We start from the raw sequence: 14,878 nt of genomic DNA on the forward strand, positions 1-14,878 counted from the left end.
TTTACATAATGATTCACTGGAAAGATGAGTGGGTACTGCTCCTACTTCCCCTTTCATCAGATGGGGAAACTGAGGCCCAGAGAGGGAAAGGAACCTGCCTGAGATCACACAGCTCCCCTGTACCAGGCCAGGATGTCCCACAGCCCCTGGCACAGAAGTTTGCATCCCACAGGAGCTCAACATCCACCAATTGGTTCCTTCTCCGGGGAGAAAATATCCTCCATTTTCTTCTCACTCCTTCGACACTCCGCCCACTGTTCTTCACAGTTAGGAGCAGACAGGTAAACACTTCATGCCAGAGGAGGGGAGGAAAAGAAAACAAAAAAGCCACCAGTCTAATTCCCGAAAAGAAGAAACACATCATTACCTTTCTCTCCTCTACAAGTTACTACCAAACTTAGCAAACATCACTCACCCAAGAGACGTCCTGAGTGCAGCCCTGATCACAGAGCTGGCAGGTGACTGGCCAGGACCCGGCAAGGCCACCTGCCCGAGCTCTGCAGGCTGCCCCCGGCCGGTGCCTCCCCCGCTCGGCCTACTGTGGGTGTCTGGAATGCGGAAACGGGAACCTGCCGTGCCAGCTCCTAACAGCGACTTATTCAATAGCCGCAGGAACACGCCAGCCACTGGAGTTCCCCCACGAGGAGCTCCGCGCAAACAGGCGTGCTCCCAAAGAGGACTGTTTCGCCAGCAGTCCCTTTGGGGGAGGGAAAAAAAAAGGACTCCTTACTCACCAGACACGTGGTCTGAGGAGCCTGAATGGGCTTAAGAGAAAGCTCCAAGGTAACAAAGACGGCTCGCCTGTTACTGCTGATCCAGGAACGGGCCACCTGTTCACTGACTGAGCCAGGGCTGGATCCGTGCCCACAGCCTCCCCTGCCCTGGGCTGGCACCTGCCTGCTTCATTCACAACCTCACAATCCAAAGGTGGGCTCCATTCCCGGTGCGGACTCCCGGTCTGCTCACTCAGGCAGAGGCAGAGGCAATGTAGCTTAATGATTAAGCACTGCCTCTGGGCCCTTCCGGCCAGCTTTGGAAGCACAGCCTGGAATGGCTTTGCCTGATATTAACAACCACCAGAGCCTGGGTGCTCACTCTGGACAAGGCACCCTTCTAAGCACTTCCTAGGAGTTATTTCCCCTAGCCCACACAGCTACCCTCCTAGGATGTACTATTATCATTGCTATTTCACAAGTGAGAAAGTTCAGAAATAGAGAAGTCACAGCGTGGAGATCACATAGCAAGAAAGTGGTGGGGCAGAGAGGTAATCCCAGCACAGCAACTCTGGGTTTCCAGTTCTTAACCACTACACCCAGATCCCCTTTCAAGATGAGAGACTGCCCCCTGCCCCAACTGGGTCCCAGTTGCCACATCTGTAAAATGGGATGTGTGTGAGAGTTGGTGAGCTCTGTATGGGGGAACACTTAGCCTAACCCACAAAAAATGCTCAACAACTATCAGCTATAGTCATGACATTCTGCCCTCAGATTCAATCAGATTCCGCTTATACCTTAAAATAGGGGGTAACTGTGGGCAGCTGAAGGGAAGAAAAATAAAGATTCTTGCTGCCCTTTTCACCCACAAAAAAATACCACTGACCCTTGAACATGGGTTTGAACTGTGCAGCTCCATTTATGTAGTTCTTATGGTACAGTACTATAAATGTATTTTCTCTTCCTCATGACTTTTTCAATAACATTTCTTTTCTCCATCTTACTTTACTGTAAGAATACCATATAAAATACATACAATATACAAAATAGGTGTATGTTCTCAGTAATGCTTCAGGTCAATGGTAGGCTATTAGTAGTTAAGTTTTGGGGGTGTCAAAAGTTATACTCAGATTTTCAACTGTGCACGGGGTCAGTGCCCCTAACCCCTGACCTGTCCAAGGACCACCTATACGGTGTGTATTAAGTGCTCACTGGGGGCCAGGACTGCAGCGTTCTAAGTGCTTTACATACTTTAATGCATGGCATCCACCCAACTACCTAGGAGGTCAGTATCACTACCAGCCCCGCCTCAGCTCAAGCCCACGCTCCATTCCTCAGTCCCTCTGTAGTCTGGCAGGGTAGTAACTTTACACTGTGTCTGTCCGTAAGTGGGACTAATCGGCATCCACAGGAAACTTCAGCCTGCAAAATGAATGGTCACTTTCACAGGCTGTTAGAAGGAGGGGGCGGGATCATTAAATAGTAATTTAATTATTCAATTAATAAATCTCATGTGTTAATAGCAGAGATCATATTTGTGAGCAACCACGTACCGGCAACGGGGGTAAGCACCTGACCTGCATCCTCTCCTTTCATCCATACAACCACCTTCCGAGCCAGTCCTCAGGAGGGGAAACTGAGCCTCTGCGAGGAGCACTTTGAACAGCAACTGGTCAAGAACAGAGAGAGGAGGGAGAGCCAAGTGTTTCTGAGCAGAGAAAATGCTCTCAAACACATGCACACTGCCCCTCAGACTGCTGCCTCATCACTCAGCTTGGGTTTGCCTCTATTTTCAAAAAAAATATTGGGTTTCTCGATAAGACCGACAGCTCCTACAGCACAGGGACTCTGCGTACATCTTCTCGAAGGTGGACATTAGTAGAGAACAAAAGTGATGTCCTGATTCAGGTAACTACAAAGCAAAGCGGGTCAGTACAATGACATGAAAATGTATGAGTGCAATGCTTCCACTTTGTTTTACTAACTTCTGCAGCAGACCCAGGTGTTTCCCTACCAATTCCATCCCTTTCTCCAAGTCCTTTCCTAAACAGTACTCAAAAAAAAAACAAAAAACAAAAAACAAAAAGAAACAAAAAAAAAAACACATAAAAAAAAAAAAAAACAGTACTCCAATTTTATTCCTGTAGCCACTCTCTTCCCAGCAGTCATGTGCTTCAGGTAAGGACAGTTCCAGCCTCAGCCCTGAGACTACATCATGATCGGCTCTTACCTGTGATTTGCCCAGGTGTGGTCACGTGCCACAATGCTGGCCAATGAGATATGAGGGGAATCTGAGAGGCAGAGTATCTAGGAAAAGTTTCCTCACTTGTTGGGAGATAAACAGTGAGTGATAAATAGATGCCCTCTTTCTACTACTAGATGCAGCCGTGTCGGGATGTGACAGCTGGAGCTGTGGCAGTCATCTTGTGGCCATGAGGAGAGTCTGAGGACACAGGAAACAAACCAAGGATGGCAGAGTGACACAACAGAGGGCTTGCTTACAGGCACTGTGGAAGTGCTTAGTCAATCAGTTAAGGTGGTGCCAACCTATGGGCTTCTTTGTTGCATGAGATCATAAATCTGACTTCAGGCCAATTTCATCTGGGTTTCCTACTGCAATAGATCAGTGGTACTCCAGATGTCCTCTCAGGCCCAGGAGCACCTAGTAGCACCTGAGTACTTGTTACAAATGCAGATACTGAAGCCAGACCTACTGAATCAGAAACTCTTGGTGGGGCCTGGCAATCTGTAGTTTAACAAGCATTCCAGGGGATTCTGCTGTCTGCTAAGGTTTGAGAACCACTGCAGAAGCACACAAGTCATTTCAGAGCGAGGCCTCTTGGGTCCAAATCTTGTCACTACCATTCTCTAGCTGTGTGACCTTGGGCAAGTTATTTAAATTTAGCTGCCTCATCTGCAAAAGAGGAATAAAATGAATACTTCTCTTACAGGATTGTTGGGAGGTCTGGATGAGTCACTCTGTGGGATGTGCCTACCTAGCACAGTGCCTAGCACAGGGTAGACATTATATAAATTACCTATTCGGTGCTGCTTTTGTTGCTATTACTATTGTTTGCAACCAAAGGCATACCAACTGACACAACTTCCTAACGGAGCTCCTCCAAAGCTGGATCCAGAACTCCTTTACCTTTATGTTACTACATCCAGAACCCAGCCCAGGGCCCTGGGGCTTCTAGAGACGTGAGACGGTCCCGGTCAGTGCAGGGATGCGACACACAGGAGGGGCTGAGGCCTTTCTCCATCACTCCTCAGACCTCCTCCTGCAGCCTGAACCTCCGCAGCCCCAGCAGATACCTCACGGACACTCTGCCAGCTACTCTGCCCAGTTACTGATCCAGAATGCCCACCAGCTCTGCCCGGCCCCAGAGAGCACCCCCACCATGTGAGTCATGCCAAACGTCTGGCAAGAGTCCAGGGCTGCCCTTCCCTCTGGGAGTTATCTGTGATTTCAAAACTGGTGGCACCAAGATGCAGAAAGCCAAAGAATGACAAACGCCACCCCCAGGTAAGGTCCCAGCAGGAAGAGGCAGCCTCTAATCAGGCTTAATAGCAAGACTGGGTAGGGGGCTGTGGGTGGGGCCGGGGTTCTGCATTCGCCGGCACTGCCGACACTGTTGAGCCGGTCACTGAAAGAGCAGTGTGGGATACAGAAAGGGGGAGGGGAGTCTTGGCCTCCGACCACTAACCCCGGCAGCAAGAAAGCCCTGGTCAGATTTCTCAGGCTGTGCAAAGGAAGCTATTACACCGAACCTCATAAAATTGCCAATATTCACACATTCTTGGACGGCAAAAAGGTAATTTCATATGGCTCAACCTAATACAAGCCAGGGAACTCACTCCAATAATGCGGTGTCAAGAAGTTGGTCACCAGCAAGAAACTGGAATGGTGGTGGCCTCTGAGCAAGGGAGGTGACTGTCTTACTTCTGCGCCTTCGGTTTCATGCACATGTGGCCACTTTTCAAAATTTAATGAAATTTAATAAATCAATCAACCCTGCAATATCTCCCCATCTCAGAGAAAAGACACACTTGTACCAGATCCTACAAGATCAGCAAGCCTGTCACTTCTCTGCCCTCATCTCCTGCTCTGGCCACACGGGCCTCCTCGTGAGCTCCTCAATCTTACCAGGCCCATGTCTCAGGGCCTTTGCACTGGCTGCTCCCTCTGCCTTGACACTCCCACTGCTGACACTGCCTCACCTCCTTCAGGCCTGTACTCAAGTCACCTCCTAGGGAGGCTATCTCTGGCCCTCCTGTCTAAAACCTCAACACAACACCTTCTACCAACCTAATACTTCATATCCCCCTTCCCTGCTTAATTTCTTCTGCTTAGCACTTACTACCATCTTGTTTACTGTCTGAACCCCCCCACTTGAAGGACAGCCCGAGGAGGGGAGAAGCTTGTCTGTCTTGCTCACTGCCACATTCCCAGTTCCTGGAGGACTGCTCAGCTCAGTGAACACCTGCTGAATGAGTAAGCTGAAAAATCAGATGTAGAGTCACTATTTGGGGTTTGGCACCCTCAGATCCCACACGTGCAGGTCTACACTGGAAACACGGGAAAATCAAGCTAAGTTGGTGACAGCGCTCCTAGTGGTTTCTCCACACTGGGCTCACCTCAGAGCCTTTGAAAGAAAAAGAAAGGGCAGAAGCGAAGAGAATGCTGGGGGCAGGGGTTTGAGGCAGGGGCTCTCCTGCCTCCCTTGCCCACAAACCAAGCATGTGGTGTAGAGACACGGGGCCCCGGAGAAAAGACCTCATCCTGAGCTGGAACATGCCAGCCTCTAGCAGGATCAGAGCCAGAGCAGGCTCTCTCTCTCACAACAACCATCTCTACCCACCTGAGAGGCAAACACCAAGCAGAAACCCCCAAACAAGGGTGTCCTCTTTTCCTGCCATTTCCACACAAGGATTCAGGCTAAGTGAGAGTCCCCAAAAGAACAAATGCGACAGGGGCCTCTCTACTCTTGTGTCATGAAGGAGTTCTAACCGTAGGCTTGAAGAGGAATACCATCAGGTCCCAGGCGCTGTCTGTCTGTCACAAGCTGCATCTTGCCCCTTTCCTTCTGTTGGCAAAAGTCAGAACTGAAAGGGGGCACCTTCCCTGCCTCCCACTGCAGTGCTAGAGGCAAACCAAATGCCGGATTCTGGTTCCATGTGGGGGCTTTAACAGAGACCCATCAAAGGAAGGATTGGGTGCAGGTTTGTCCTGAGGGGAGGATTGGGGGAGGATCTGATGCCTCCTGTTGAAACACGTCTTTGGAAAAAATGTGGGAGGGGCCCCACGGTCAAGGTGCTGCAGGGAGACATTTCTCAGGGAAGCAGGACCTCTGGAAACTGACTCACAGAGCCGATGCCACTGCAGCCGGCGCTCAGAGCAGCCGGGGAAGCATGCGGCCGCTGGAACCTTCCAGAGTCCTCACTGCTCCTGGACATTGCTTTACCTAAGGGGTTTCCAAAGCCTTGGGCCAACCACTGACTCCTGTAATGAAAACACCAACAAGAAAACCAAAAAACCCTGTTTTTATCACACAAGTGGACTGGGCAGGGGCAGGGAACTCCCCACACCTACACTTGAGCTCAAAATACACAAATTCTGACTTTCGTTGTCCTTATTTCTTACTTTTCAGAATGAGACATTTCAAACATACAAAGGTGAAAAGAGAATATAATAATCCCCCATCGGTCGGCTTCAACAGTTATTAACTGGTGGCCAATCTCACTTCATCTCTTCATTCACCCATACACACAGTCTCCCTCTACTCTCGGCCTGCCCATATTATTTTGAACCAAATCATGGACACCTTAACAGTTCACAGGTATTTCAGAATGTATGCTTAAAGATCAGGCCTTTTTTCTTAAGCAGAACCACAGTATCATTATCACATTTAAAAAAAATAAGAATTCCTTAACAATACTGAATATCCAGTTAGCGTTTGTTAGAGAAAGGGGAAGTGCAGGTTCCAGAATCATAGAAAAATCTCGTGCCCAGAGAGGTGTTCAAGCCTCCAGGCACGAAGGGGCCTGAGACCTGAAGCAGGGCTGTCCCAGAACAGGAGAACAGAGACCACACGTGGAGTGGAGAGGCTGGAACTAGTCCGTATGGTCCTGCTTGCCCACCCCGTTCATCCATCTGTCCATCCACAAGAGACCGCACAGTGAGTGTTTAAGAGCCTGGACTCTGGAGCCAATGGCTTGGGTTTGAATCCTGACTTTGACACTCCAGCTTCAGGACATGCACTTCTCAGGACCTGCTTCCCTATCAGGGAAAGGGGGATGATAACAGTACCTACCCCATCGAGTCATTCTGAGGCTTAAATGAGAAATGACAAGAAAAGCACTTAGAGCAGGGCCTTTATACACGATAAGAGCTTGGTGAATGCTGGCTAGGATCATTACTTCAGCCAGCAGACACTTACTGAGTGTCTTTTACATACCAGGCACTGTCCAGCAGCAAGAGAGGAGAGTTGTGGAGAGGTTAAAACCCTCATGAGTCACCACCAGGGGACAGGGACTGGCACCAGGCCACTACCTGGGGACATGAGCAAAATGAGAATCTCCAGTACCTGCCATACTTGGGTAGGAGGTCCAGATTCATCCTGCCCCTGAGATGGGGAACCCTGAACCAGGAGAGTAATTAGAAGTCCAGAACAATGACTCTCATGGATGAAAGAGGGAACCACTGCGGCATCGCTCCCCCCATCCCCCCCATCCAGCAATGCCACTTTTGATCAGAGCAAAGGCAAGATTCACGTGCTGGGGAAGTACGGCTGTTGCTGAGCTCACTGGAAGATGCCACACAGCTCCCAGAGAGGGCCACAGCCTCGGGGAACAGAGTCCACAGCAGTAGGAGAAAGGAGCCCTCGTGCCCAAAGAAGCAGTTTAGAATGGCCTTTCAAAAGGCTGGGCCCCTTTCTTGCCTCCCTCACTGTCCCTGCCCACCCTGCTCCTCAGTCTCCAAAGTCCTCTCTCTTTCCTGGGAGATAAGACCTGTTTCCACCAAACCGGGAGCTCAAAGTAAGGAGTGCAAGTGGCAGTCACACAGGTCTACACCAGCACCCCAGTACCAACATAAACTCGAGGATCGTTGCTGACAAACGCTGGGGATCCACTTTGTGTGATGAGTCCTTCCTGTGGCTTCTATTGCTCAAAACTCAGAGCCCATCCCCCTCAAACACGAATACAGCATATCCGACAGAGATTTAAGAGTATGGTCTCTGGACCAGAGTTCAAATTTAGCCTCCATCACTTCCTAATTTCGAGCAAGTGGCCTCTCATTGCCAGAGCTCAGCTTCCTCACGTGTACAACAGGGATAACCAGTCCCTGCCACCTCGGAACATAAGTCACACACGTCAGGCAATGAGCACAATTCCAGGCCCATAAGGCACCTTTGATGGATGGCAGCTGTGGGGTTAGCTATACCTGCCTGTGATTAATGTGCTTTTCATCACTCACCCACCTTTATTCACCAAGATAAAACAGGGATAGTATCTTTGATCTGTCACTGTGAACTACCACCCTTGATTTACGTGAGTCTCATACCCCAGGCCCACGCTGTCCAACACACGTGGCTACTGAGCACCTGAGATGTGGCTGGCGCGAGTGGAGATGCACTGAAGGTGTAAAATACACTTTGTATTGTGAAGACTTAGTGTGGGAAGAAAATGTAAAACATCTCAATAATTTTTACACTGACTACATATGAAATGATAGTATTTTAGATCAAATAAAATATACGATTAAAATTAGTTTCTTCCGTTTCTTTTTACTCTTATTTTTTTAATGTTTATTTATTTTTGAGAGAGAGACAAAGCAAGAACAGGGTAGGGCAGAGAGAGAGGGAGACACAGAATCTGAAGCAGGGTCCAGGCTCTGAGCCGTCAGCACAGAGCCTGACGCGGGGCTCGAACTCACGAACCGGAGATCATGACCTGAGCCGAAGTCGGACGCTTAACCGACTGAGTCACCCAGGTGCCCCTCTTTTTACTTTTAACTGGCCATTATAAAAATGTAAATTCTGTATATGGTCCACGTTGGTAGCTCACAGTGCGTTTCTAATGGACATTGTTGTTGCAGACCTCTGACATCCAGTGTCTTCTCATTCGACTCCATACTGTCAGCGTCTGGCACGGTGCCTGGCACACAGGCTAGGGTAGAACAAAATGTTTCATAGATGGCTGGATAAAGATGTTCTCCACATTTCTCCTGGTCTGAAAATGCATCCACCGCTGTCTTCACATCTAGCCAGGCCTGGCTTTCGTTCAACATATTTAACAACCCACAAGGCCAGGCTACATCAAGTCAAAATGGACACAGTCATGGTGGCTGGAACAGGGTGCTAGGGCACCTGCAGAGCCAGGTATCTTTTTAGTTACTGGACCATATTTGATATTTAACAGTCAAAAATGCTGGTCTGGTGCTCAGAAACACCCTACCAGCCCAAGTTCCCCACCAAAGCTCACCCAAATGGGACCCTCCCCTTGTTCACTCTCCTTCAGCACCACGCCTCAAGCAGTCAACTTTGCCTTATTTGAGGACAGGCCTTCAGTTCTGAAACAACCAACCAAACATCCCGACAGAAAGTGACCCCCTCATGTCTTACTGTCAGTAGAAACGATGCCACAGCATCCCCAGACCACCCCTGCTGTCTGTGAATGATGAACTAAATATAGTCCACAGTGCTTTGCAGGTCAGACAACTTCGAAAGGAACTGCTGAATCCACTTCACAAACTTGCCTCAGCCTAGTAAACAGCGCCTGGGAAAAGCAGCAGTGTGGCGTGTGGGCAGAGTCTGGAGTCCGGAATCGACTCCTTATCTGTAAAGTGAGTCCCATGAACTTATCTACTTCACTGGACTTTGGTGAGGACTGGCTGAGAAAAAGTGTGACATGCTTACAAGAGCAACTAGTATAGACGAAGCACTAAGAAATGTAAGGTGCTGGGGCGCCTGGGTGGCTCAGCTGGTTAAGCGTCCGACTTCAGCTCAGGTTGTGGGCTCATGGTTAGTGGGTTCAAGCCCCGTGTCAGGCTCTGTGCTGACAGTGTGGAGCCTGCTTGGGATTCTCTCTCCCTCTCTCTCTGCCCCTCCCCACTTGTGCTTTTTTCCTCTCTCTCAAAATAAATATATAAACTTAAAAAAAAATAAGGCGCTATTATTATTATTTTACAAAAATTAAAGTAGCATGAACTCGAAAAATGTGATTTCATCCTTCTCCAGCCACACCGATCCTGTTTTTGTAGTTAACTCGTTCTCGCCTTTGGGCCTTTGCATTTGCTGTTCCCGCTGCCTGGAATGTTCTTCCCCCAGCTCTTGGCACAGCTGGTGCCTCTTGCTCCTGCAGGCCTTCCCGTACCATCTGAGGTAATGTAACCAACTCTTCTTCACCACCAGCCTGCCCTATCAGCCACTCTCTATCCCCTCAGCCTGTCATTTCCTCTAGAAGACTTAAACCATCTAAAATTACCTTGTTTATTGCATGTCTCCCCAGCTAGAATGTACACCCTAGGAGAGTGAGGATCTCGTCTGTTTTGTTCACAGTCCAAGAGCTTTTAGCCACTAGATGTACCAGAATGCTTACTGGATGTGTTTTTGCAAAGATAAAAGACATCCCAGAAACAACCTAAATGTCCAGTGACAGGGGAATGGGGGAATAAAGCATGGCCTCTTCATACTGAAGAATGTGAATGTGGGTCTAGCTGTTAAAAAGAATGAGTCAGGGGCTCCCGGCTGGCTCTGTCGGTGGAGCATGCGACTCCTGATCTCAGGGTTGTAAGTTCAAGCCCCACATTGGGTACAGAGATTACTTAAAAATAAAATCTTAAAAAAAAAAAAAAAAAGAATGAGTAGGATCTGTATGTAATGACTTGACTATCATCAATTGAGAAACTCAAGTTACAAATATGTGTGACTTGATCCCTACCCCTCCTTTTTGGGGGAGTGGTGAGGGAGAAGGAAGAAAACAATCAATATGTGCATCCTTAGAAGCACAGAAAAAGCCCTGAATTGCCAAGGGCAGAAAGCATATCCATCGTGTTTATCTACAAAACCTGACAGTGGATCCTAAATACTCACTGCCTGCATAAATGGTTATCTTTGGGGGAAGGGATTTTAGAGTGGAGGGCAGCACCTGTTATTTTCTTTACACATCTGTGTTGTTTGACATGTTACAACAAGCGTTGTGTATCGCTGCATAACTTTTTTTAAAGCAAAATTCAACCCATTCCCATACAGGCAAAGTAAAAGTAAGTCCATGACCAAAACAGTCTTCAGCAATGAGAACAGTATCAGTCTTAAACAAAGCACAAATGCACGAACTAGTCCAAAAGATTCTCATTCTAAAAGCTAAAAACAAACACTTTAAAGGAGATGACTGTTTAATTCTCTTATTAAAACATAAATACATTCGGGGCATCTGGGCAGCTCAGTCGGTTGCATGTACGACTTTGGCTCCGGTCATGATCTCAGGGTTCGTGTTCAAACGCTCTGTGTTTTCAGCACAAAACCCATTTTGGATCCTCTATCCCTCTCTCTCCCTGCCCCTCTCTCACTCACAATCTGTCTCTCCAAAATAAACAAAAAAAACCCCACATAAATACATTTAATTTAGATTATTAGAGTTAAACAGATCAAGGTCAAGCTGTTACCATAACCTGTATCATTTCAAAAGACTTTTTTGGGGCGCCTGGGTGGCTCAGTCGGTTGGTTAAGCGTCCGACTTCGACTCAGGTCATGATCTCACGGGTTCGTGAGTTCGAGCCCCGCGTCGGGCTCTGTGCTGACGGCTCGGAGCCTGGAGCCTGTTTCAGATTCTGTGTCTCCCTTTCTCTCTCTGACCCTCCCCCGTTCATGCTCTGTCTCTCTCTGTCTCAAAAATAAATAAACGTTAAAAAAAAAAAAAGACTTTTTTAACGTTTATTTTTGAGAGAGGGAGCGAACAAGCATGAGACTAGGAGAGGGGCAGAAAGAGAGGGAGACAGAGAATCTGAAGCAGGCTCTGTGCTGTCAGCACAAAGCCCAATGCAGGACTCAAACCCACCATGAGATCATGAGATCATTACCTGAGCCGAAGTTGGATGCTCAACCGACTAAGCCACCCAGGCGCCCCAACCTGTGTCATTTTTTAAACCTAAATTTGAAATATATCGGTGAAATGTGTTTTATAGGGAAAAAAAAAAGGTGCCAGTATCTACGCATCCTAAATTCCATTTTTGATTTACCACCTGACAACTGCAATCTCTGAAAAACAGGCTCACATTTAACTCTTAGACCATTCCATACAGACTGCTAAAAAACCATGTGCTGTTGTCACTAAAAATTAAGACCAGGATTTCTTTAAGTCACTGCTTTATTTCCTCATATTAAAAAAAAACATTTAGGGGGCGCCTGGGTGGCTCAGTCAGTTAAGTGTCCAACTTTGACTCAGGTCATGATCTCGCAGTTTGTGAGTTCGAGCCCGTGTTGGGCTCTGTGCTGATAGCTCAGCTAGATCCTGGAGCCTGCTTCAGATTCTGGGTCTCCCTCTCTCTCTGCCCCTCCCCCGCTCACACTCCGTCTTTCTCAAAAATAAATAAATTAAAAAAAAAACACTTAGGTAAATCTGGTGGCCATCATAAATGTGATTGAGACCATGGGTTCCCATCATCAAATGAAATCACAATGACAGGTTTCTGCCAACAGATTTAAGCCTACACAGGGATGTAATAAATTCCCTTTCCAGCCTCTTCTCTGTTGTATGCACTGCCTCAAATGCTCAGGATGGCCTTCTTCCCAAACAGGATATTCAATTCACTGCCACGGTGTAACTTTTGGGAAAGAAACTGACCACTCATCCACACTGGTAAAAATGGGCCCCCTGGAAACCAGGCCTTTATGCTACACTTGTGGCCACTGCAGTCAGGCCAAGTCCATAGGGTCTTCTCTGCCCCTTACTAATGTTTTACACACATTAATCCTTGGTGATCTAAAAGAAACAACTCAACCTTATTAGAAAAGCCACCTTTAGTGGCCAAGGTGCACTTTCGGTGCCCACGAGATGGGAGACCAAAACAAGCCAATGAAATGGTGCTTCTATGAAATGGCATCCTTCTTCCCCATCAGCTGGACCTGGAAAGGCTGGGGAGAGGAACAACTCTCAAGTTTCTGCCTTGGGCAACTGGGTCAGTATTGGCCCATTTGCTGAGATGGTGACTACTGGGTCTGGGAGGAGAAGGAGTTTAGGTTAAATACATTGAGTTCATGGTGCCCAAGGGAAAGTCACCAGAGGACATCAAGGAAGCTCAGGCCCACATGTGGAGCTGGCTAATATGGCTTTGAGACAGAGTCAAGTGCTGGCAGCACTGGAGTGGTACAGAAAGCACTAGAGTGAATGTGCTGGTATGGGGGGGGGGGGAGTGTGGGAAAGGTGAGCAGGGGGCTGATGACAGCCAGCCAGCACCATCTCTTCTCAGGCTCTAATACTACATATGTGCCACAATTTAATCTTTCATGAATAAAAATTAGGGCGGGAGGGACACTAACCTCATCCCTGCTCTGCTCTGTAAATAAATACAAGCAGCAAAGGCTTATTAAGAGAAACAAGATACATTTATTAAGTGCTTACTATGCACCCTGCCCTGTGCTAAACACTAAACATGAATTATCTCCTGGAATCATCAAAACAACCCTGGCACAAAAACCTATGACTACCATTTCACAGATGGGACACTGAGGCTGGGAGTGAATGTGTGGGGGAGCTCAGGGCTGTCATGTCACAGCCCACAGTTAGACAGTCTCTGGGCCAGATGGAGAACATTGAAGAAGAACAATTATAATACATAAGAGCTGTTACTTAGTAAGAGATGGCTCTGGACTAGGAATACAATCTCAGCAAATCTTTACAACCTTCTGAGACTGACACTGTCATCCCATTTTACAAATGAGGAACCTGAGGCTGTAGAAGAGGAAATTAACTAGACCAGTGGTCTCCCCAGTGGCCCAGACCTAGATCTAGTCAGAGCCCCACCCTCAAAGGGTCTCTGGGACGCTGGGAAAAGGCTGAACAAATGGTACCATTTATTGAACGCTGACTATGTGCCAGCTGCTGCTCTAAGCACTTTACACATAGTATTCTCAACTGCATCCTCCAAACAACTCTATGAGGTGGCTGCTATTAAAATCCCCATTTTACAGATAGGGAAACCGAGCCACAGAGAGGTGAAGTCAGTTGCCCAAGGTCACACGGCTGGTAAATGGCAGAGCCTAAATTTGAATCTGGGTCTCTGCCTCCCAAACCAAAGCTCTCAAAATAATTTCTGTTAACGGCAGCCATCCTGCACTGAGTGCTAACTATGGACTCGACCCTTTACACGCACACCTCCAACTAACCCTATGCTTATGGATAATACCCTCACCCTATTTCTTGGGAGCCAACAATAGCGCAAACACGTAGTAAGTGCATTCTATGTGCCAAATGCTTTATTCGCCATATCTCAACATCTCAACAGAATCCCCCACCAAAAGACACTCTTCTTCCCATTTTACCGAAGGGGAAACTGAGGTTCGGTACGATTTCCTCAGAACGCAGCTCCCGAGTGGCAGAGGCAGGACGCGAACCCATCGGTACCCGACGCCCACTCCATGCTTTCATACAGCGCTGGGTAGCACGTCTCGAAAGTTGAATCATGTGGGCACAGGTCCGGCCGGGTCCGGAGGGCGCGAGTCCGGCGCCGCCGCCCCCAACAACCGGTGCCCACACCCGGCCGTCCGCCGGGTCCCCAGCCCGCGCTGACCCTCAGGGTCCGAGTGGACCCCAATTCCCCGCCACCCGTGCATGAGGCCACCCCTGCACCCGAAACCACATACCTGGGCGTCCCGGCTGCCCGCCCCGCGGGCCCCACGACCGCGGCGTCCGGCCCCGCGCCGTTCGCTGGAGACGCCGCCAGCTCCGGTGGCCCGAGTGACTTCCAGGCTGCCCACTTCCAAGCCGCTTCGCGCGAGGCCTCCTGGGAACTGTAGTTTCGCCCTAGGAGGCAGCAAACTGAAAAAAGCCTGGCGCGCAGGTACTGCCGGGAGCAGTAGGCGCAGCCCCGCGCCGCCTTCTGGGAATGGTAGTCCACCTGTCGCCTCGGTGCCGCTCCAGTCTCCAGAGCACTTCCGCAGCCCCGA

At 48.7% G+C, this 14,878-nt stretch overlaps 1 protein-coding gene across 5 annotated transcripts in view; it reads right to left on the bottom strand.

Annotated features, from left to right (window-relative positions):
• Positions 1 to 14,850, bottom strand: part of SIPA1L3 (signal induced proliferation associated 1 like 3) — a 237,928-nt gene extending 223,078 nt beyond the window's left edge. For 3 of the 5 annotated variants that reach the window (XM_045440895.1, XM_045440889.1, XM_045440892.1), the window contains exon 1: positions 14,576 to 14,850. The gene's annotated coding sequence lies outside the window, so the exon portion shown is untranslated. Of the gene's footprint in view, positions 1 to 415; positions 678 to 734; positions 1,034 to 14,575 lie in introns of those variants that run through there. The other 2 variants (XM_045440891.1, XM_045440893.1) reach the window with 2 other exon arrangements.
• Between the last annotated feature and the right edge of the window lie 28 nt (positions 14,851 to 14,878).

The sequence above is a fragment of the Leopardus geoffroyi genome, chromosome E2, assembly GCF_018350155.1.
Source record: "Leopardus geoffroyi isolate Oge1 chromosome E2, O.geoffroyi_Oge1_pat1.0, whole genome shotgun sequence".
Taxonomy (NCBI): domain Eukaryota; kingdom Metazoa; phylum Chordata; class Mammalia; order Carnivora; family Felidae; genus Leopardus; species Leopardus geoffroyi.